This window comes from Anomaloglossus baeobatrachus, unplaced genomic scaffold (assembly GCF_048569485.1).
Source record: "Anomaloglossus baeobatrachus isolate aAnoBae1 unplaced genomic scaffold, aAnoBae1.hap1 Scaffold_3137, whole genome shotgun sequence".
Classification (NCBI taxonomy): Eukaryota; Metazoa; Chordata; class Amphibia; order Anura; family Aromobatidae; genus Anomaloglossus; species Anomaloglossus baeobatrachus.
Genome location: NW_027442543.1, coordinates 80,392 through 102,789, shown reverse-complemented (window position 1 = coordinate 102,789; position 22,398 = coordinate 80,392). Strand labels below are relative to the sequence as shown.

The following is a 22,398-nucleotide window of genomic DNA, read 5'->3' as shown; positions in this document are numbered from 1 at the left end:
GCCTATGAAAGAATTAGTACTTTCATTAAGTATACTAAACCGGCTAATTGGGAATAGACAAACTGTAAAAAGCCCTCTGAGAAAGCCCCTCTCTAACCTTTGTTAGTAAGCTTTTCTGTAGCCTGCCTGTTGATGTATTTTCGGTTTGAACAGTGCACAACATGAAGAGACGGAACACTGGCGGCTTGTCACAATGCCCCCCCGATGACATCACAATAGCGCTGCTGCCTAGAAAACAAGCTGCGCAGAAGAAGTTGTTCTTTGGGTGGGAGGGTGGGCTAGTGGAAGGAGGGGGCAATCTCTTTTTTTCCCGGGTGGTAGGGGGATGACAGGAGAAGGGAAGCGGGTGGTGAGAAAGGTACAGAGGGCAGGGTTTGGGGGCTGGGAAGGAAAGGGAAAAGATTAGGGTTTGGGGATGATGAAAGGGCTTTCTACGGGTAAGGATGGCAAAGGGTGGCAGTGACGGAAAGTCAGGCAACCTGTCCTGTCCGTCTTTTTGTATCGTGAATTGGAAAGACTGCAAGGGGGAGGGGAGTTGCTTGCGCCCTAAAGGAGGAGTTATTCAGATTCATTGCAGTGGGCGGCGGCTGCAAAACGCACCATTCTTCTTGTTTTTGCTCTGCAAAGCAGCCTTTTCAAGGGTTGGCTTGGGTGACAAAATGTCTTGTGTAGGCGTGGGTTTGTCTCCCTCTCGCTCTCTCTCCCTAAGATGTGTCCGGCATAGGCCAGGGTGCCACTCGAGGCCCAAACCAATTCTGGTTATCGCTTCTCGGCCTTTTGGCTAAGATCAAGTGTAGTATCTGTTCTTATCAGTTTAATATCTGATACGTCCCCTATCTGGGGACCATATATTAAATGGATTTTTAGAACAGGGAGATGGAAAAAGAGCTTGCTCTGTCCACTCCACGCATTGACCTGGTATTGCAGTACCTCCAGGACCGGTGCACCCCTTCTTAACCCAGTTTCCAAAAGCAGAACTCGATTCACCTGATTCATATTAGCCCGATTAGCGAATTGAAATGAATTTTTATCTAACACACTTTTTACTTGCTTTATTCATCCAAATAGCAAACTCATCACCACTCAACTTCACCAACTCTGCTATGTCCCGTGCAGTATCTTGTTGTCAGTCTAATCTAGATCATGTGTAATTGAATGGAATAGATCCCTTTTGGACAAAGTGGAGTCAGATGCTGCAGTGACCACAGGTGTGAGAGGATCTACAATTGGCATCTGGTGTTATCTCTCTGCTTCCACTCCAAATAAAGTTACCTGTTGTTACCTGAACGTCAAATACTAAGAATGGGCGGCCTATGAAAGAATTAGTACTTTCATTAAGTATACTAAACCGGCTAATTGGGAATAGACAAACTGTAAAAAGCCCTCTGAGAAAGCCCCTCTCTAACCTTTGTTAGTAAGCTTTTCTGTAGCCTGCCTGTTGATGTATTTTCGGTTTGAACAGTGCACAACATGAAGAGACGGAACACTGGCGGCTTGTCACAATGCCCCCCGATGACATCACAATAGCGCTGCTGCCTAGAAAACAAGCTGCGCAGAAGAAGTTGTTCTTTGGGTGGGAGGGTGGGCTAGTGGAAGGAGGGGGCAATCTCTTTTTTTCCCGGGTGGTAGGGGGATGACAGGAGAAGGGAAGCGGGGTGGTGAGAAAGGTACAGAGGGCAGGGTTTGGGGGCTGGGAAGGAAAGGGAAAAGATTAGGGTTTGGGGATGATGAAAGGGCTTTCTACGGGTAAGGATGGCAAAGGGTGGCAGTGACGGAAAGTCAGGCAACCTGTCCTGTCCGTCTTTTTGTATCGTGAATTGGAAAGACTGCAAGGGGGAGGGGAGTTGCTTGCGCCCTAAAGGAGGAGTTATTCAGATTCATTGCAGTGGGCGGCGGCTGCAAAACGCACCATTCTTCTTGTTTTTGCTCTGCAAAGCAGCCTTTTCAAGGGTTGGCTTGGGTGACAAAATGTCTTGTGTAGGCGTGGGTTTGTCTCCCTCTCGCTCTCTCTCCCTAAGATGTGTCCGGCATAGGCCAGGGTGCCACTCGAGGCCCAAACCAATTCTGGTTATCGCTTCTCGGCCTTTTGGCTAAGATCAAGTGTAGTATCTGTTCTTATCAGTTTAATATCTGATACGTCCCCTATCTGGGGACCATATATTAAATGGATTTTTAGAACAGGGAGATGGAAAAAGAGCTTGCTCTGTCCACTCCACGCATTGACCTGGTATTGCAGTACCTCCAGGAACGGTGCACCCCTTCTTAACCCAGTTTCCAAAAGCAGAACTCGATTCACCTGATTCATATTAGCCCGATTAGCGAATTGAAATGAATTTTTATCTAACACACTTTTTACTTGCTTTATTCATCCAAATAGCAAACTCATCACCACTCAACTTCACCAACTCTGCTATGTCCCGTGCAGTATCTTGTTGTCAGTCTAATCTAGATCATGTGTAATTGAATGGAATAGATCCCTTTTGGACAAAGTGGAGTCAGATGCTGCAGTGACCACAGGTGTGAGAGGATCTACAATTGGCATCTGGTGTTATCTCTCTGCTTCCACTCCAAATAAAGTTACCTGTTGTTACCTGAACGTCAAATACTAAGAATGGGCGGCCTATGAAAGAATTAGTACTTTCATTAAGTATACCTAAACCGGCTAATTGGGAATAGACAAACTGTAAAAAGCCCTCTGAGAAAGCCCCTCTCTAACCTTTGTTAGTAAGCTTTTCTGTAGCCTGCCTGTTGATGTATTTTCGGTTTGAACAGTGCACAACATGAAGAGACGGAACACTGGCGGCTTGTCACAATGCCCCCCGATGACATCACAATAGCGCTGCTGCCTAGAAAACAAGCTGCGCAGAAGAAGTTGTTCTTTGGGTGGGAGGGTGGGCTAGTGGAAGGAGGGGGCAATCTCTTTTTTTCCCGGGTGGTAGGGGGATGACAGGAGAAGGGAAGCGGGGTGGTGAGAAAGGTACAGAGGGCAGGGTTTGGGGGCTGGGAAGGAAAGGGAAAAGATTAGGGTTTGGGGATGATGAAAGGGCTTTCTACGGGTAAGGATGGCAAAGGGTGGCAGTGACGGAAAGTCAGGCAACCTGTCCTGTCCGTCTTTTTGTATCGTGAATTGGAAAGACTGCAAGGGGGAGGGGAGTTGCTTGCGCCCTAAAGGAGGAGTTATTCAGATTCATTGCAGTGGGCGGCGGCTGCAAAACGCACCATTCTTCTTGTTTTTGCTCTGCAAAGCAGCCTTTTCAAGGGTTGGCTTGGGTGACAAAATGTCTTGTGTAGGCGTGGGTTTGTCTCCCTCTCGCTCTCTCTCCCTAAGATGTGTCCGGCATAGGCCAGGGTGCCACTCGAGGCCCAAACCAATTCTGGTTATCGCTTCTCGGCCTTTTGGCTAAGATCAAGTGTAGTATCTGTTCTTATCAGTTTAATATCTGATACGTCCCCTATCTGGGGACCATATATTAAATGGATTTTTAGAACAGGGAGATGGAAAAAGAGCTTGCTCTGTCCACTCCACGCATTGACCTGGTATTGCAGTACCTCCAGGAACGGTGCACCCCTTCTTAACCCAGTTTCCAAAAGCAGAACTCGATTCACCTGATTCATATTAGCCCGATTAGCGAATTGAAATGAATTTTTATCTAACACACTTTTTACTTGCTTTATTCATCCAAATAGCAAACTCATCACCACTCAACTTCACCAACTCTGCTATGTCCCGTGCAGTATCTTGTTGTCAGTCTAATCTAGATCATGTGTAATTGAATGGAATAGATCCCTTTTGGACAAAGTGGAGTCAGATGCTGCAGTGACCACAGGTGTGAGAGGATCTACAATTGGCATCTGGTGTTATCTCTCTGCTTCCACTCCAAATAAAGTTACCTGTTGTTACCTGAACGTCAAATACTAAGAATGGGCGGCCTATGAAAGAATTAGTACTTTCATTAAGTATACTAAACCGGCTAATTGGGAATAGACAAACTGTAAAAAGCCCTCTGAGAAAGCCCCTCTCTAACCTTTGTTAGTAAGCTTTTCTGTAGCCTGCCTGTTGATGTATTTTCGGTTTGAACAGTGCACAACATGAAGAGACGGAACACTGGCGGCTTGTCACAATGCCCCCCGATGACATCACAATAGCGCTGCTGCCTAGAAAACAAGCTGCGCAGAAGAAGTTGTTCTTTGGGTGGGAGGGTGGGCTAGTGGAAGGAGGGGGCAATCTCTTTTTTTCCCGGGTGGTAGGGGGATGACAGGAGAAGGGAAGCGGGTGGTGAGAAAGGTACAGAGGGCAGGGTTTGGGGGCTGGGAAGGAAAGGGAAAAGATTAGGGTTTGGGGATGATGAAAGGGCTTTCTACGGGTAAGGATGGCAAAGGGTGGCAGTGACGGAAAGTCAGGCAACCTGTCCTGTCCGTCTTTTTGTATCGTGAATTGGAAAGACTGCAAGGGGGAGGGGAGTTGCTTGCGCCCTAAAGGAGGAGTTATTCAGATTCATTGCAGTGGGCGGCGGCTGCAAAACGCACCATTCTTCTTGTTTTTGCTCTGCAAAGCAGCCTTTTCAAGGGTTGGCTTGGGTGACAAAATGTCTTGTGTAGGCGTGGGTTTGTCTCCCTCTCGCTCTCTCTCCCTAAGATGTGTCCGGCATAGGCCAGGGTGCCACTCGAGGCCCAAACCAATTCTGGTTATCGCTTCTCGGCCTTTTGGCTAAGATCAAGTGTAGTATCTGTTCTTATCAGTTTAATATCTGATACGTCCCCTATCTGGGGACCATATATTAAATGGATTTTTAGAACAGGGAGATGGAAAAAGAGCTTGCTCTGTCCACTCCACGCATTGACCTGGTATTGCAGTACCTCCAGGAACGGTGCACCCCTTCTTAACCCAGTTTCCAAAAGCAGAACTCGATTCACCTGATTCATATTAGCCCGATTAGCGAATTGAAATGAATTTTTATCTAACACACTTTTTACTTGCTTTATTCATCCAAATAGCAAACTCATCACCACTCAACTTCACCAACTCTGCTATGTCCCGTGCAGTATCTTGTTGTCAGTCTAATCTAGATCATGTGTAATTGAATGGAATAGATCCCTTTTGGACAAAGTGGAGTCAGATGCTGCAGTGACCACAGGTGTGAGAGGATCTACAATTGGCATCTGGTGTTATCTCTCTGCTTCCACTCCAAATAAAGTTACCTGTTGTTACCTGAACGTCAAATACTAAGAATGGGCGGCCTATGAAAGAATTAGTACTTTCATTAAGTATACTAAACCGGCTAATTGGGAATAGACAAACTGTAAAAAGCCCTCTGAGAAAGCCCCTCTCTAACCTTTGTTAGTAAGCTTTTCTGTAGCCTGCCTGTTGATGTATTTTCGGTTTGAACAGTGCACAACATGAAGAGACGGAACACTGGCGGCTTGTCACAATGCCCCCCGATGACATCACAATAGCGCTGCTGCCTAGAAAACAAGCTGCGCAGAAGAAGTTGTTCTTTGGGTGGGAGGGTGGGCTAGTGGAAGGAGGGGGGCAATCTCTTTTTTTCCCGGGTGGTAGGGGGATGACAGGAGAAGGGAAGCGGGTGGTGAGAAAGGTACAGAGGGCAGGGTTTGGGGGCTGGGAAGGAAAGGGAAAAGATTAGGGTTTGGGGATGATGAAAGGGCTTTCTACGGGTAAGGATGGCAAAGGGTGGCAGTGACGGAAAGTCAGGCAACCTGTCCTGTCCGTCTTTTTGTATCGTGAATTGGAAAGACTGCAAGGGGGAGGGGAGTTGCTTGCGCCCTAAAGGAGGAGTTATTCAGATTCATTGCAGTGGGCGGCGGCTGCAAAACGCACCATTCTTCTTGTTTTTGCTCTGCAAAGCAGCCTTTTCAAGGGTTGGCTTGGGTGACAAAATGTCTTGTGTAGGCGTGGGTTTGTCTCCCTCTCGCTCTCTCTCCCTAAGATGTGTCCGGCATAGGCCAGGGTGCCACTCGAGGCCCAAACCAATTCTGGTTATCGCTTCTCGGCCTTTTGGCTAAGATCAAGTGTAGTATCTGTTCTTATCAGTTTAATATCTGATACGTCCCCTATCTGGGGACCATATATTAAATGGATTTTTAGAACAGGGAGATGGAAAAAGAGCTTGCTCTGTCCACTCCACGCATTGACCTGGTATTGCAGTACCTCCAGGAACGGTGCACCCCTTCTTAACCCAGTTTCCAAAAGCAGAACTCGATTCACCTGATTCATATTAGCCCGATTAGCGAATTGAAATGAATTTTTATCTAACACACTTTTTACTTGCTTTATTCATCCAAATAGCAAACTCATCACCACTCAACTTCACCAACTCTGCTATGTCCCGTGCAGTATCTTGTTGTCAGTCTAATCTAGATCATGTGTAATTGAATGGAATAGATCCCTTTTGGACAAAGTGGAGTCAGATGCTGCAGTGACCACAGGTGTGAGAGGATCTACAATTGGCATCTGGTGTTATCTCTCTGCTTCCACTCCAAATAAAGTTACCTGTTGTTACCTGAACGTCAAATACTAAGAATGGGCGGCCTATGAAAGAATTAGTACTTTCATTAAGTATACTAAACCGGCTAATTGGGAATAGACAAACTGTAAAAAGCCCTCTGAGAAAGCCCCTCTCTAACCTTTGTTAGTAAGCTTTTCTGTAGCCTGCCTGTTGATGTATTTTCGGTTTGAACAGTGCACAACATGAAGAGACGGAACACTGGCGGCTTGTCACAATGCCCCCCGATGACATCACAATAGCGCTGCTGCCTAGAAAACAAGCTGCGCAGAAGAAGTTGTTCTTTGGGTGGGAGGGTGGGCTAGTGGAAGGAGGGGGCAATCTCTTTTTTTCCCGGGTGGTAGGGGGATGACAGGAGAAGGGAAGCGGGTGGTGAGAAAGGTACAGAGGGCAGGGTTTGGGGGCTGGGAAGGAAAGGGAAAAGATTAGGGTTTGGGGATGATGAAAGGGCTTTCTACGGGTAAGGATGGCAAAGGGTGGCAGTGACGGAAAGTCAGGCAACCTGTCCTGTCCGTCTTTTTGTATCGTGAATTGGAAAGACTGCAAGGGGGAGGGGAGTTGCTTGCGCCCTAAAGGAGGAGTTATTCAGATTCATTGCAGTGGGCGGCGGCTGCAAAACGCACCATTCTTCTTGTTTTTGCTCTGCAAAGCAGCCTTTTCAAGGGTTGGCTTGGGTGACAAAATGTCTTGTGTAGGCGTGGGTTTGTCTCCCTCTCGCTCTCTCTCCCTAAGATGTGTCCGGCATAGGCCAGGGTGCCACTCGAGGCCCAAACCAATTCTGGTTATCGCTTCTCGGCCTTTTGGCTAAGATCAAGTGTAGTATCTGTTCTTATCAGTTTAATATCTGATACGTCCCCTATCTGGGGACCATATATTAAATGGATTTTTAGAACAGGGAGATGGAAAAAGAGCTTGCTCTGTCCACTCCACGCATTGACCTGGTATTGCAGTACCTCCAGGAACGGTGCACCCCTTCTTAACCCAGTTTCCAAAAGCAGAACTCGATTCACCTGATTCATATTAGCCCGATTAGCGAATTGAAATGAATTTTTATCTAACACACTTTTTACTTGCTTTATTCATCCAAATAGCAAACTCATCACCACTCAACTTCACCAACTCTGCTATGTCCCGTGCAGTATCTTGTTGTCAGTCTAATCTAGATCATGTGTAATTGAATGGAATAGATCCCTTTTGGACAAAGTGGAGTCAGATGCTGCAGTGACCACAGGTGTGAGAGGATCTACAATTGGCATCTGGTGTTATCTCTCTGCTTCCACTCCAAATAAAGTTACCTGTTGTTACCTGAACGTCAAATACTAAGAATGGGCGGCCTATGAAAGAATTAGTACTTTCATTAAGTATACTAAACCGGCTAATTGGGAATAGACAAACTGTAAAAAGCCCTCTGAGAAAGCCCCTCTCTAACCTTTGTTAGTAAGCTTTTCTGTAGCCTGCCTGTTGATGTATTTTCGGTTTGAACAGTGCACAACATGAAGAGACGGAACACTGGCGGCTTGTCACAATGCCCCCCGATGACATCACAATAGCGCTGCTGCCTAGAAAACAAGCTGCGCAGAAGAAGTTGTTCTTTGGGTGGGAGGGTGGGCTAGTGGAAGGAGGGGGCAATCTCTTTTTTTCCCGGGTGGTAGGGGGATGACAGGAGAAGGGAAGCGGGTGGTGAGAAAGGTACAGAGGGCAGGGTTTGGGGGCTGGGAAGGAAAGGGAAAAGATTAGGGTTTGGGGATGATGAAAGGGCTTTCTACGGGTAAGGATGGCAAAGGGTGGCAGTGACGGAAAGTCAGGCAACCTGTCCTGTCCGTCTTTTTGTATCGTGAATTGGAAAGACTGCAAGGGGGAGGGGAGTTGCTTGCGCCCTAAAGGAGGAGTTATTCAGATTCATTGCAGTGGGCGGCGGCTGCAAAACGCACCATTCTTCTTGTTTTTGCTCTGCAAAGCAGCCTTTTCAAGGGTTGGCTTGGGTGACAAAATGTCTTGTGTAGGCGTGGGTTTGTCTCCCTCTCGCTCTCTCTCCCTAAGATGTGTCCGGCATAGGCCAGGGTGCCACTCGAGGCCCAAACCAATTCTGGTTATCGCTTCTCGGCCTTTTGGCTAAGATCAAGTGTAGTATCTGTTCTTATCAGTTTAATATCTGATACGTCCCCTATCTGGGGACCATATATTAAATGGATTTTTAGAACAGGGAGATGGAAAAAGAGCTTGCTCTGTCCACTCCACGCATTGACCTGGTATTGCAGTACCTCCAGGAACGGTGCACCCCTTCTTAACCCAGTTTCCAAAAGCAGAACTCGATTCACCTGATTCATATTAGCCCGATTAGCGAATTGAAATGAATTTTTATCTAACACACTTTTTACTTGCTTTATTCATCCAAATAGCAAACTCATCACCACTCAACTTCACCAACTCTGTATGTCCCGTGCAGTATCTTGTTGTCAGTCTAATCTAGATCATGTGTAATTGAATGGAATAGATCCCTTTTGGACAAAGTGGAGTCAGATGCTGCAGTGACCACAGGTGTGAGAGGATCTACAATTGGCATCTGGTGTTATCTCTCTGCTTCCACTCCAAATAAAGTTACCTGTTGTTACCTGAACGTCAAATACTAAGAATGGCGGCCTATGAAAGAATTAGTACTTTCATTAAGTATACTAAACCGGCTAATTGGGAATAGACAAACTGTAAAAAGCCCTCTGAGAAAGCCCCTCTCTAACCTTTGTTAGTAAGCTTTTCTGTAGCCTGCCTGTTGATGTATTTTCGGTTTGAACAGTGCACAACATGAAGAGACGGAACACTGGCGGCTTGTCACAATGCCCCCGATGACATCACAATAGCGCTGCTGCCTAGAAAACAAGCTGCGCAGAAGAAGTTGTTCTTTGGGTGGGGAGGGTGGGCTAGTGGAAGGAGGGGGCAATCTCTTTTTTTCCCGGGTGGTAGGGGGATGACAGGAGAAGGGAAGCGGGTGGTGAGAAAGGTACAGAGGGCAGGGTTTGGGGGCTGGGAAGGAAAGGGAAAAGATTAGGGTTTGGGGATGATGAAAGGGCTTTCTACGGGTAAGGATGGCAAAGGGTGGCAGTGACGGAAAGTCAGGCAACCTGTCCTGTCCGTCTTTTTGTATCGTGAATTGGAAAGACTGCAAGGGGGAGGGGAGTTGCTTGCGCCCTAAAGGAGGAGTTATTCAGATTCATTGCAGTGGGCGGCGGCTGCAAAACGCACCATTCTTCTTGTTTTTGCTCTGCAAAGCAGCCTTTTCAAGGGTTGGCTTGGGGTGACAAAATGTCTTGTGTAGGCGTGGGTTTGTCTCCCTCTCGCTCTCTCTCCCTAAGATGTGTCCGGCATAGGCCAGGGTGCCACTCGAGGCCCAAACCAATTCTGGTTATCGCTTCTCGGCCTTTTGGCTAAGATCAAGTGTAGTATCTGTTCTTATCAGTTTAATATCTGATACGTCCCCTATCTGGGGACCATATATTTAAATGGATTTTTAGAACAGGGAGATGGAAAAAGAGCTTGCTCTGTCCACTCCACGCATTGACCTGGTATTGCAGTACCTCCAGGAACGGTGCACCCCTTCTTAACCCAGTTTCCAAAAGCAGAACTCGATTCACCTGATTCATATTAGCCCGATTAGCGAATTGAAATGAATTTTTATCTAACACACTTTTTACTTGCTTTATTCATCCAAATAGCAAACTCATCACCACTCAACTTCACCAACTCTGCTATGTCCCGTGCAGTATCTTGTTGTCAGTCTAATCTAGATCATGTGTAATTGAATGGAATAGATCCCTTTTGGACAAAGTGGAGTCAGATGCTGCAGTGACCACAGGTGTGAGAGGATCTACAATTGGCATCTGGTGTTATCTCTCTGCTTCCACTCCAAATAAAGTTACCTGTTGTTACCTGAACGTCAAATACTAAGAATGGGCGGCCTATGAAAGAATTAGTACTTTCATTAAGTATACTAAACCGGCTAATTGGGAATAGACAAACTGTAAAAAGCCCTCTGAGAAAGCCCCTCTCTAACCTTTGTTAGTAAGCTTTTCTGTAGCCTGCCTGTTGATGTATTTTCGGTTTGAACAGTGCACAACATGAAGAGACGGAACACTGGCGGCTTGTCACAATGCCCCCCGATGACATCACAATAGCGCTGCTGCCTAGAAAACAAGCTGCGCAGAAGAAGTTGTTCTTTGGGTGGGAGGGTGGGCTAGTGGAAGGAGGGGGCAATCTCTTTTTTTCCCGGGTGGTAGGGGGATGACAGGAGAAGGGAAGCGGGTGGTGAGAAAGGTACAGAGGGCAGGGTTTGGGGGCTGGGAAGGAAAGGGAAAAGATTAGGGTTTGGGGATGATGAAAGGGCTTTCTACGGGTAAGGATGGCAAAGGGTGGCAGTGACGGAAAGTCAGGCAACCTGTCCTGTCCGTCTTTTTGTATCGTGAATTGGAAAGACTGCAAGGGGGAGGGGAGTTGCTTGCGCCCTAAAGGAGGAGTTATTCAGATTCATTGCAGTGGGCGGCGGCTGCAAAACGCACCATTCTTCTTGTTTTTGCTCTGCAAAGCAGCCTTTTCAAGGGTTGGCTTGGGTGACAAAATGTCTTGTGTAGGCGTGGGTTTGTCTCCCTCTCGCTCTCTCTCCCTAAGATGTGTCCGGCATAGGCCAGGGTGCCACTCGAGGCCCAAACCAATTCTGGTTATCGCTTCTCGGCCTTTTGGCTAAGATCAAGTGTAGTATCTGTTCTTATCAGTTTAATATCTGATACGTCCCCTATCTGGGGACCATATATTAAATGGATTTTTAGAACAGGGAGATGGAAAAAGAGCTTGCTCTGTCCACTCCACGCATTGACCTGGTATTGCAGTACCTCCAGGAACGGTGCACCCCTTCTTAACCCAGTTTCCAAAAGCAGAACTCGATTCACCTGATTCATATTAGCCCGATTAGCGAATTGAAATGAATTTTTATCTAACACACTTTTTACTTGCTTTATTCATCCAAATAGCAAACTCATCACCACTCAACTTCACCAACTCTGCTATGTCCCGTGCAGTATCTTGTTGTCAGTCTAATCTAGATCATGTGTAATTGAATGGAATAGATCCCTTTTGGACAAAGTGGAGTCAGATGCTGCAGTGACCACAGGTGTGAGAGGATCTACAATTGGCATCTGGTGTTATCTCTCTGCTTCCACTCCAAATAAAGTTACCTGTTGTTACCTGAACGTCAAATACTAAGAATGGGCGGCCTATGAAAGAATTAGTACTTTCATTAAGTATACTAAACCGGCTAATTGGGAATAGACAAACTGTAAAAAGCCCTCTGAGAAAGCCCCTCTCTAACCTTTGTTAGTAAGCTTTTCTGTAGCCTGCCTGTTGATGTATTTTCGGTTTGAACAGTGCACAACATGAAGAGACGGAACACTGGCGGCTTGTCACAATGCCCCCCGATGACATCACAATAGCGCTGCTGCCTAGAAAACAAGCTGCGCAGAAGAAGTTGTTCTTTGGGTGGGAGGGTGGGCTAGTGGAAGGAGGGGGCAATCTCTTTTTTTCCCGGGTGGTAGGGGGATGACAGGAGAAGGGAAGCGGGTGGTGAGAAAGGTACAGAGGGCAGGGTTTGGGGGCTGGGAAGGAAAGGGAAAAGATTAGGGTTTGGGGATGATGAAAGGGCTTTCTACGGGTAAGGATGGCAAAGGGTGGCAGTGACGGAAAGTCAGGCAACCTGTCCTGTCCGTCTTTTTGTATCGTGAATTGGAAAGACTGCAAGGGGGAGGGGAGTTGCTTGCGCCCTAAAGGAGGAGTTATTCAGATTCATTGCAGTGGGCGGCGGCTGCAAAACGCACCATTCTTCTTGTTTTTGCTCTGCAAAGCAGCCTTTTCAAGGGTTGGCTTGGGTGACAAAATGTCTTGTGTAGGCGTGGGTTTGTCTCCCTCTCGCTCTCTCTCCCTAAGATGTGTCCGGCATAGGCCAGGGTGCCACTCGAGGCCCAAACCAATTCTGGTTATCGCTTCTCGGCCTTTTGGCTAAGATCAAGTGTAGTATCTGTTCTTATCAGTTTAATATCTGATACGTCCCCTATCTGGGGACCATATATTAAATGGATTTTTAGAACAGGGAGATGGAAAAAGAGCTTGCTCTGTCCACTCCACGCATTGACCTGGTATTGCAGTACCTCCAGGAACGGTGCACCCCTTCTTAACCCAGTTTCCAAAAGCAGAACTCGATTCACCTGATTCATATTAGCCCGATTAGCGAATTGAAATGAATTTTTATCTAACACACTTTTTACTTGCTTTATTCATCCAAATAGCAAACTCATCACCACTCAACTTCACCAACTCTGCTATGTCCCGTGCAGTATCTTGTTGTCAGTCTAATCTAGATCATGTGTAATTGAATGGAATAGATCCCTTTTGGACAAAGTGGAGTCAGATGCTGCAGTGACCACAGGTGTGAGAGGATCTACAATTGGCATCTGGTGTTATCTCTCTGCTTCCACTCCAAATAAAGTTACCTGTTGTTACCTGAACGTCAAATACTAAGAATGGGCGGCCTATGAAAGAATTAGTACTTTCATTAAGTATACTAAACCGGCTAATTGGGAATAGACAAACTGTAAAAAGCCCTCTGAGAAAGCCCCTCTCTAACCTTTGTTAGTAAGCTTTTCTGTAGCCTGCCTGTTGATGTATTTTCGGTTTGAACAGTGCACAACATGAAGAGACGGAACACTGGCGGCTTGTCACAATGCCCCCCGATGACATCACAATAGCGCTGCTGCCTAGAAAACAAGCTGCGCAGAAGAAGTTGTTCTTTGGGTGGGAGGGTGGGCTAGTGGAAGGAGGGGGCAATCTCTTTTTTTCCCGGGTGGTAGGGGGATGACAGGAGAAGGGAAGCGGGTGGTGAGAAAGGTACAGAGGGCAGGGTTTGGGGGCTGGGAAGGAAAGGGAAAAGATTAGGGTTTGGGGATGATGAAAGGGCTTTCTACGGGTAAGGATGGCAAAGGGTGGCAGTGACGGAAAGTCAGGCAACCTGTCCTGTCCGTCTTTTTGTATCGTGAATTGGAAAGACTGCAAGGGGGAGGGGAGTTGCTTGCGCCCTAAAGGAGGAGTTATTCAGATTCATTGCAGTGGGCGGCGGCTGCAAAACGCACCATTCTTCTTGTTTTTGCTCTGCAAAGCAGCCTTTTCAAGGGTTGGCTTGGGTGACAAAATGTCTTGTGTAGGCGTGGGTTTGTCTCCCTCTCGCTCTCTCTCCCTAAGATGTGTCCGGCATAGGCCAGGGTGCCACTCGAGGCCCAAACCAATTCTGGTTATCGCTTCTCGGCCTTTTGGCTAAGATCAAGTGTAGTATCTGTTCTTATCAGTTTAATATCTGATACGTCCCCTATCTGGGGACCATATATTAAATGGATTTTTAGAACAGGGAGATGGAAAAAGAGCTTGCTCTGTCCACTCCACGCATTGACCTGGTATTGCAGTACCTCCAGGAACGGTGCACCCCTTCTTAACCCAGTTTCCAAAAGCAGAACTCGATTCACCTGATTCATATTAGCCCGATTAGCGAATTGAAATGAATTTTTATCTAACACACTTTTTACTTGCTTTATTCATCCAAATAGCAAACTCATCACCACTCAACTTCACCAACTCTGCTATGTCCCGTGCAGTATCTTGTTGTCAGTCTAATCTAGATCATGTGTAATTGAATGGAATAGATCCCTTTTGGACAAAGTGGAGTCAGATGCTGCAGTGACCACAGGTGTGAGAGGATCTACAATTGGCATCTGGTGTTATCTCTCTGCTTCCACTCCAAATAAAGTTACCTGTTGTTACCTGAACGTCAAATACTAAGAATGGGCGGCCTATGAAAGAATTAGTACTTTCATTAAGTATACTAAACCGGCTAATTGGGAATAGACAAACTGTAAAAAGCCCTCTGAGAAAGCCCCTCTCTAACCTTTGTTAGTAAGCTTTTCTGTAGCCTGCCTGTTGATGTATTTTCGGTTTGAACAGTGCACAACATGAAGAGACGGAACACTGGCGGCTTGTCACAATGCCCCCCGATGACATCACAATAGCGCTGCTGCCTAGAAAACAAGCTGCGCAGAAGAAGTTGTTCTTTGGGTGGGAGGGTGGGCTAGTGGAAGGAGGGGGCAATCTCTTTTTTTCCCGGGTGGTAGGGGGATGACAGGAGAAGGGAAGCGGGTGGTGAGAAAGGTACAGAGGGCAGGGTTTGGGGGCTGGGAAGGAAAGGGAAAAGATTAGGGTTTGGGGATGATGAAAGGGCTTTCTACGGGTAAGGATGGCAAAGGGTGGCAGTGACGGAAAGTCAGGCAACCTGTCCTGTCCGTCTTTTTGTATCGTGAATTGGAAAGACTGCAAGGGGGAGGGGAGTTGCTTGCGCCCTAAAGGAGGAGTTATTCAGATTCATTGCAGTGGGCGGCGGCTGCAAAACGCACCATTCTTCTTGTTTTTGCTCTGCAAAGCAGCCTTTTCAAGGGTTGGCTTGGGTGACAAAATGTCTTGTGTAGGCGTGGGTTTGTCTCCCTCTCGCTCTCTCTCCCTAAGATGTGTCCGGCATAGGCCAGGGTGCCACTCGAGGCCCAAACCAATTCTGGTTATCGCTTCTCGGCCTTTTGGCTAAGATCAAGTGTAGTATCTGTTCTTATCAGTTTAATATCTGATACGTCCCCTATCTGGGGACCATATATTAAATGGATTTTTAGAACAGGGAGATGGAAAAAGAGCTTGCTCTGTCCACTCCACGCATTGACCTGGTATTGCAGTACCTCCAGGAACGGTGCACCCCTTCTTAACCCAGTTTCCAAAAGCAGAACTCGATTCACCTGATTCATATTAGCCCGATTAGCGAATTGAAATGAATTTTTATCTAACACACTTTTTACTTGCTTTATTCATCCAAATAGCAAACTCATCACCACTCAACTTCACCAACTCTGCTATGTCCCGTGCAGTATCTTGTTGTCAGTCTAATCTAGATCATGTGTAATTGAATGGAATAGATCCCTTTTGGACAAAGTGGAGTCAGATGCTGCAGTGACCACAGGTGTGAGAGGATCTACAATTGGCATCTGGTGTTATCTCTCTGCTTCCACTCCAAATAAAGTTACCTGTTGTTACCTGAACGTCAAATACTAAGAATGGGCGGCCTATGAAAGAATTAGTACTTTCATTAAGTATACTAAACCGGCTAATTGGGAATAGACAAACTGTAAAAAGCCCTCTGAGAAAGCCCCTCTCTAACCTTTGTTAGTAAGCTTTTCTGTAGCCTGCCTGTTGATGTATTTTCGGTTTGAACAGTGCACAACATGAAGAGACGGAACACTGGCGGCTTGTCACAATGCCCCCCGATGACATCACAATAGCGCTGCTGCCTAGAAAACAAGCTGCGCAGAAGAAGTTGTTCTTTGGGTGGGAGGGTGGGCTAGTGGGAGGAGGGGGCAATCTCTTTTTTTCCCGGGTGGTAGGGGGATGACAGGAGAAGGGAAGCGGGTGGTGAGAAAGGTACAGAGGGCAGGGTTTGGGGGCTGGGAAGGAAAGGGAAAAGATTAGGGTTTGGGGATGATGAAAGGGCTTTCTACGGGTAAGGATGGCAAAGGGTGGCAGTGACGGAAAGTCAGGCAACCTGTCCTGTCCGTCTTTTTGTATCGTGAATTGGAAAGACTGCAAGGGGGAGGGGAGTTGCTTGCGCCCTAAAGGAGGAGTTATTCAGATTCATTGCAGTGGGCGGCGGCTGCAAAACGCACCATTCTTCTTGTTTTTGCTCTGCAAAGCAGCCTTTTCAAGGGTTGGCTTGGGTGACAAAATGTCTTGTGTAGGCGTGGGTTTGTCTCCCTCTCGCTCTCTCTCCCTAAGATGTGTCCGGCATAGGCCAGGGTGCCACTCGAGGCCCAAACCAATTCTGGTTATCGCTTCTCGGCCTTTTGGCTAAGATCAAGTGTAGTATCTGTTCTTATCAGTTTAATATCTGATACGTCCCCTATCTGGGGACCATATATTAAATGGATTTTTAGAACAGGGAGATGGAAAAAGAGCTTGCTCTGTCCACTCCACGCATTGACCTGGTATTGCAGTACCTCCAGGAACGGTGCACCCCTTCTTAACCCAGTTTCCAAAAGCAGAACTCGATTCACCTGATTCATATTAGCCCGATTAGCGAATTGAAATGAATTTTTATCTAACACACTTTTTACTTGCTTTATTCATCCAAATAGCAAACTCATCACCACTCAACTTCACCAACTCTGCTATGTCCCGTGCAGTATCTTGTTGTCAGTCTAATCTAGATCATGTGTAATTGAATGGAATAGATCCCTTTTGGACAAAGTGGAGTCAGATGCTGCAGTGACCACAGGTGTGAGAGGATCTACAATTGGCATCTGGTGTTATCTCTCTGCTTCCACTCCAAATAAAGTTACCTGTTGTTACCTGAACGTCAAATACTAAGAATGGGCGGCCTATGAAAGAATTAGTACTTTCATTAAGTATACTAAACCGGCTAATTGGGAATAGACAAACTGTAAAAAGCCCTCTGAGAAAGCCCCTCTCTAACCTTTGTTAGTAAGCTTTTCTGTAGCCTGCCTGTTGATGTATTTTCGGTTTGAACAGTGCACAACATGAAGAGACGGAACACTGGCGGCTTGTCACAATGCCCCCCGATGACATCACAATAGCGCTGCTGCCTAGAAAACAAGCTGCGCAGAAGAAGTTGTTCTTTGGGTGGGAGGGTGGGCTAGTGGAAGGAGGGGGCAATCTCTTTTTTTCCCGGGTGGTAGGGGGATGACAGGAGAAGGGAAGCGGGTGGTGAGAAAGGTACAGAGGGCAGGGTTTGGGGGCTGGGAAGGAAAGGGAAAAGATTAGGGTTTGGGGATGATGAAAGGGCTTTCTACGGGTAAGGATGGCAAAGGGTGGCAGTGACGGAAAGTCAGGCAACCTGTCCTGTCCGTCTTTTTGTATCGTGAATTGGAAAGACTGCAAGGGGGAGGGGAGTTGCTTGCGCCCTAAAGGAGGAGTTATTCAGATTCATTGCAGTGGGCGGCGGCTGCAAAACGCACCATTCTTCTTGTTTTTGCTCTGCAAAGCAGCCTTTTCAAGGGTTGGCTTGGGTGACAAAATGTCTTGTGTAGGCGTGGGTTTGTCTCCCTCTCGCTCTCTCTCCCTAAGATGTGTCCGGCATAGGCCAGGGTGCCACTCGAGGCCCAAACCAATTCTGGTTATCGCTTCTCGGCCTTTTGGCTAAGATCAAGTGTAGTTTGGGAGGGTACTACCTTGGTTGGTGCTGACAGGTGCCAGGGTATTGCACAACTGCTGGCCTTGAGGGAGTGTGCATCGTAGGATGTCATAGCCCTCTTGTGACGGACGGTTACCTGGGCAACGAGAGGCGGTCACTTTATTATTTTCAAACTCATCCTTCAAAAAAAAAAAAAAAAAAAAAATCTGTTCTTATCAGTTTAATATCTGATACGTCCCCTATCTGGGGACCATATATTAAATGGATTTTTAGAACAGGGAGATGGAAAAAGAGCTTGCTCTGTCCACTCCACGCATTGACCTGGTATTGCAGTACCTCCAGGAACGGTGCACCCCTTCTTAACCCAGTTTCCAAAAGCAGAACTCGATTCACCTGATTCATATTAGCCCGATTAGCGAATTGAAATGAATTTTTATCTAACACACTTTTTACTTGCTTTATTCATCCAAATAGCAAACTCATCACCACTCAACTTCACCAACTCTGCTATGTCCCGTGCAGTATCTTGTTGTCAGTCTAATCTAGATCATGTGTAATTGAATGGAATAGATCCCTTTTGGACAAAGTGGAGTCAGATGCTGCAGTGACCACAGGTGTGAGAGGATCTACAATTGGCATCTGGTGTTATCTCTCTGCTTCCACTCCAAATAAAGTTACCTGTTGTTACCTGAACGTCAAATACTAAGAATGGGCGGCCTATGAAAGAATTAGTACTTTCATTAAGTATACTAAACCGGCTAATTGGGAATAGACAAACTGTAAAAAGCCCTCTGAGAAAGCCCCTCTCTAACCTTTGTTAGTAAGCTTTTCTGTAGCCTGCCTGTTGATGTATTTTCGGTTTGAACAGTGCACAACATGAAGAGACGGAACACTGGCGGCTTGTCACAATGCCCCCCGATGACATCACAATAGCGCTGCTGCCTAGAAAACAAGCTGCGCAGAAGAAGTTGTTCTTTGGGTGGGAGGGTGGGCTAGTGGAAGGAGGGGGCAATCTCTTTTTTTCCCGGGTGGTAGGGGGATGACAGGAGAAGGGAAGCGGGTGGTGAGAAAGGTACAGAGGGCAGGGTTTGGGGGCTGGGAAGGAAAGGGAAAAGATTAGGGTTTGGGGATGATGAAAGGGCTTTCTACGGGTAAGGATGGCAAAGGGTGGCAGTGACGGAAAGTCAGGCAACCTGTCCTGTCCGTCTTTTTGGATCGTGAATTGGAAAGACTGCAAGGGGGAGGGGAGTTGCTTGCGCCCTAAAGGAGGAGTTATTCAGATTCATTGCAGTGGGCGGCGGCTGCAAAACGCACCATTCTTCTTGTTTTTGCTCTGCAAAGCAGCCTTTTCAAGGGTTGGCTTGGGTGACAAAATGTCTTGTGTAGGCGTGGGTTTGTCTCCCTCTCGCTCTCTCTCCCTAAGATGTGTCCGGCATAGGCCAGGGTGCCACTCGAGGCCCAAACCAATTCTGGTTATCGCTTCTCGGCCTTTTGGCTAAGATCAAGTGTAGTATCTGTTCTTATCAGTTTAATATCTGATACGTCCCCTATCTGGGGACCATATATTAAATGGATTTTTAGAACAGGGAGATGGAAAAAGAGCTTGCTCTGTCCACTCCACGCATTGACCTGGTATTGCAGTACCTCCAGGAACGGTGCACCCCTTCTTAACCCAGTTTCCAAAAGCAGAACTCGATTCACCTGATTCATATTAGCCCGATTAGCGAATTGAAATGAATTTTTATCTAACACACTTTTTACTTGCTTTATTCATCCAAATAGCAAACTCATCACCACTCAACTTCACCAACTCTGCTATGTCCCGTGCAGTATCTTGTTGTCAGTCTAATCTAGATCATGTGTAATTGAATGGAATAGATCCCTTTTGGACAAAGTGGAGTCAGATGCTGCAGTGACCACAGGTGTGAGAGGATCTACAATTGGCATCTGGTGTTATCTCTCTGCTTCCACTCCAAATAAAGTTACCTGTTGTTACCTGAACGTCAAATACTAAGAATGGGCGGCCTATGAAAGAATTAGTACTTTCATTAAGTATACTAAACCGGCTAATTGGGAATAGACAAACTGTAAAAAGCCCTCTGAGAAAGCCCCTCTCTAACCTTTGTTAGTAAGCTTTTCTGTAGCCTGCCTGTTGATGTATTTTCGGTTTGAACAGTGCACAACATGAAGAGACGGAACACTGGCGGCTTGTCACAATGCCCCCCGATGACATCACAATAGCGCTGCTGCCTAGAAAACAAGCTGCGCAGAAGAAGTTGTTCTTTGGGTGGGAGGGTGGGCTAGTGGAAGGAGGGGGCAATCTCTTTTTTTCCCGGGTGGTAGGGGGATGACAGGAGAAGGGAAGCGGGTGGTGAGAAAGGTACAGAGGGCAGGGTTTGGGGGCTGGGAAGGAAAGGGAAAAGATTAGGGTTTGGGGATGATGAAAGGGCTTTCTACGGGTAAGGATGGCAAAGGGTGGCAGTGACGGAAAGTCAGGCAACCTGTCCTGTCCGTCTTTTTGTATCGTGAATTGGAAAGACTGCAAGGGGGAGGGGAGTTGCTTGCGCCCTAAAGGAGGAGTTATTCAGATTCATTGCAGTGGGCGGCGGCTGCAAAACGCACCATTCTTCTTGTTTTTGCTCTGCAAAGCAGCCTTTTCAAGGGTTGGCTTGGGTGACAAAATGTCTTGTGTAGGCGTGGGTTTGTCTCCCTCTCGCTCTCTCTCCCTAAGATGTGTCCGGCATAGGCCAGGGTGCCACTCGAGGCCCAAACCAATTCTGGTTATCGCTTCTCGGCCTTTTGGCTAAGATCAAGTGTAGTATCTGTTCTTATCAGTTTAATATCTGATACGTCCCCTATCTGGGGACCATATATTAAATGGATTTTTAGAACAGGGAGATGGAAAAAGAGCTTGCTCTGTCCACTCCACGCATTGACCTGGTATTGCAGTACCTCCAGGAACGGTGCACCCCTTCTTAACCCAGTTTCCAAAAGCAGAACTCGATTCACCTGATTCATATTAGCCCGATTAGCGAATTGAAATGAATTTTTATCTAACACACTTTTTACTTGCTTTATTCATCCAAATAGCAAACTCATCACCACTCAACTTCACCAACTCTGCTATGTCCCGTGCAGTATCTTGTTGTCAGTCTAATCTAGATCATGTGTAATTGAATGGAATAGATCCCTTTTGGACAAAGTGGAGTCAGATGCTGCAGTGACCACAGGTGTGAGAGGATCTACAATTGGCATCTGGTGTTATCTCTCTGCTTCCACTCCAAATAAAGTTACCTGTTGTTACCTGAACGTCAAATACTAAGAATGGGCGGCCTATGAAAGAATTAGTACTTTCATTAAGTATACTAAACCGGCTAATTGGGAATAGACAAACTGTAAAAAGCCCTCTGAGAAAGCCCCTCTCTAACCTTTGTTAGTAAGCTTTTCTGTAGCCTGCCTGTTGATGTATTTTCGGTTTGAACAGTGCACAACATGAAGAGACGGAACACTGGCGGCTTGTCACAATGCCCCCCGATGACATCACAATAGCGCTGCTGCCTAGAAAACAAGCTGCGCAGAAGAAGTTGTTCTTTGGGTGGGAGGGTGGGCTAGTGGAAGGAGGGGGCAATCTCTTTTTTTCCCGGGTGGTAGGGGGATGACAGGAGAAGGGAAGCGGGTGGTGAGAAAGGTACAGAGGGCAGGGTTTGGGGGCTGGGAAGGAAAGGGAAAAGATTAGGGTTTGGGGATGATGAAAGGGCTTTCTACGGGTAAGGATGGCAAAGGGTGGCAGTGACGGAAAGTCAGGCAACCTGTCCTGTCCGTCTTTTTGTATCGTGAATTGGAAAGACTGCAAGGGGGAGGGGAGTTGCTTGCGCCCTAAAGGAGGAGTTATTCAGATTCATTGCAGTGGGCGGCGGCTGCAAAACGCACCATTCTTCTTGTTTTTGCTCTGCAAAGCAGCCTTTTCAAGGGTTGGCTTGGGTGACAAAATGTCTTGTGTAGGCGTGGGTTTGTCTCCCTCTCGCTCTCTCTCCCTAAGATGTGTCCGGCATAGGCCAGGGTGCCACTCGAGGCCCAAACCAATTCTGGTTATCGCTTCTCGGCCTTTTGGCTAAGATCAAGTGTAGTATCTGTTCTTATCAGTTTAATATCTGATACGTCCCCTATCTGGGGACCATATATTAAATGGATTTTTAGAACAGGGAGATGGAAAAAGAGCTTGCTCTGTCCACTCCACGCATTGACCTGGTATTGCAGTACCTCCAGGAACGGTGCACCCCTTCTTAACCCAGTTTCCAAAAGCAGAACTCGATTCACCTGATTCATATTAGCCCGATTAGCGAATTGAAATGAATTTTTATCTAACACACTTTTTACTTGCTTTATTCATCCAAATAGCAAACTCATCACCACTCAACTTCACCAACTCTGCTATGTCCCGTGCAGTATCTTGTTGTCAGTCTAATCTAGATCATGTGTAATTGAATGGAATAGATCCCTTTTGGACAAAGTGGAGTCAGATGCTGCAGTGACCACAGGTGTGAGAGGATCTACAATTGGCATCTGGTGTTATCTCTCTGCTTCCACTCCAAATAAAGTTACCTGTTGTTACCT

The 22,398-nt window shown here is 46.7% G+C and overlaps 17 non-coding genes across 17 annotated transcripts; all 17 read left to right on the top strand.

The window, feature by feature from the left end:
- Positions 1–761: 761 nt before the first annotated feature.
- On the top strand, positions 762–952 carry LOC142269051 (U2 spliceosomal RNA). The gene has a single exon (XR_012734609.1). It is a non-coding gene; the product is annotated as a U2 spliceosomal RNA (small nuclear RNA).
- A 1,118-nt stretch (positions 953–2,070) lies between these two features.
- LOC142269047 (U2 spliceosomal RNA) lies at positions 2,071–2,261 on the top strand. Its single transcript, XR_012734606.1, has one exon. It is a non-coding gene; the product is annotated as a U2 spliceosomal RNA (small nuclear RNA).
- A 1,119-nt stretch (positions 2,262–3,380) lies between these two features.
- On the top strand, positions 3,381–3,571 carry LOC142269046 (U2 spliceosomal RNA). Its single transcript, XR_012734605.1, has one exon. It is a non-coding gene; the product is annotated as a U2 spliceosomal RNA (small nuclear RNA).
- A 1,117-nt stretch (positions 3,572–4,688) lies between these two features.
- LOC142269045 (U2 spliceosomal RNA) lies at positions 4,689–4,879 on the top strand. The gene has a single exon (XR_012734604.1). It is a non-coding gene; the product is annotated as a U2 spliceosomal RNA (small nuclear RNA).
- A 1,118-nt stretch (positions 4,880–5,997) lies between these two features.
- Positions 5,998–6,188, top strand: LOC142269044 (U2 spliceosomal RNA). The gene has a single exon (XR_012734603.1). It is a non-coding gene; the product is annotated as a U2 spliceosomal RNA (small nuclear RNA).
- A 1,117-nt stretch (positions 6,189–7,305) lies between these two features.
- Positions 7,306–7,496, top strand: LOC142269042 (U2 spliceosomal RNA). The gene has a single exon (XR_012734601.1). It is a non-coding gene; the product is annotated as a U2 spliceosomal RNA (small nuclear RNA).
- A 1,117-nt stretch (positions 7,497–8,613) lies between these two features.
- On the top strand, positions 8,614–8,804 carry LOC142269041 (U2 spliceosomal RNA). The gene has a single exon (XR_012734600.1). It is a non-coding gene; the product is annotated as a U2 spliceosomal RNA (small nuclear RNA).
- A 1,116-nt stretch (positions 8,805–9,920) lies between these two features.
- On the top strand, positions 9,921–10,112 carry LOC142269048 (U2 spliceosomal RNA). The gene has a single exon (XR_012734607.1). It is a non-coding gene; the product is annotated as a U2 spliceosomal RNA (small nuclear RNA).
- Positions 10,113–11,229: 1,117 nt separating this feature from the next.
- On the top strand, positions 11,230–11,420 carry LOC142269040 (U2 spliceosomal RNA). The gene has a single exon (XR_012734599.1). It is a non-coding gene; the product is annotated as a U2 spliceosomal RNA (small nuclear RNA).
- A 1,117-nt stretch (positions 11,421–12,537) lies between these two features.
- On the top strand, positions 12,538–12,728 carry LOC142269039 (U2 spliceosomal RNA). Its single transcript, XR_012734598.1, has one exon. It is a non-coding gene; the product is annotated as a U2 spliceosomal RNA (small nuclear RNA).
- A 1,117-nt stretch (positions 12,729–13,845) lies between these two features.
- LOC142269037 (U2 spliceosomal RNA) lies at positions 13,846–14,036 on the top strand. Its single transcript, XR_012734597.1, has one exon. It is a non-coding gene; the product is annotated as a U2 spliceosomal RNA (small nuclear RNA).
- Positions 14,037–15,153: 1,117 nt separating this feature from the next.
- LOC142269118 (U2 spliceosomal RNA) lies at positions 15,154–15,344 on the top strand. The gene has a single exon (XR_012734668.1). It is a non-coding gene; the product is annotated as a U2 spliceosomal RNA (small nuclear RNA).
- Positions 15,345–16,461: 1,117 nt separating this feature from the next.
- LOC142269117 (U2 spliceosomal RNA) lies at positions 16,462–16,652 on the top strand. Its single transcript, XR_012734667.1, has one exon. It is a non-coding gene; the product is annotated as a U2 spliceosomal RNA (small nuclear RNA).
- Positions 16,653–17,945: 1,293 nt separating this feature from the next.
- LOC142269063 (U2 spliceosomal RNA) lies at positions 17,946–18,142 on the top strand. The gene has a single exon (XR_012734620.1). It is a non-coding gene; the product is annotated as a U2 spliceosomal RNA (small nuclear RNA).
- A 1,117-nt stretch (positions 18,143–19,259) lies between these two features.
- On the top strand, positions 19,260–19,450 carry LOC142269116 (U2 spliceosomal RNA). The gene has a single exon (XR_012734666.1). It is a non-coding gene; the product is annotated as a U2 spliceosomal RNA (small nuclear RNA).
- A 1,117-nt stretch (positions 19,451–20,567) lies between these two features.
- Positions 20,568–20,758, top strand: LOC142269114 (U2 spliceosomal RNA). Its single transcript, XR_012734665.1, has one exon. It is a non-coding gene; the product is annotated as a U2 spliceosomal RNA (small nuclear RNA).
- Positions 20,759–21,875: 1,117 nt separating this feature from the next.
- LOC142269113 (U2 spliceosomal RNA) lies at positions 21,876–22,066 on the top strand. Its single transcript, XR_012734664.1, has one exon. It is a non-coding gene; the product is annotated as a U2 spliceosomal RNA (small nuclear RNA).
- The last annotated feature ends 332 nt before the right edge of the window (positions 22,067–22,398 follow it).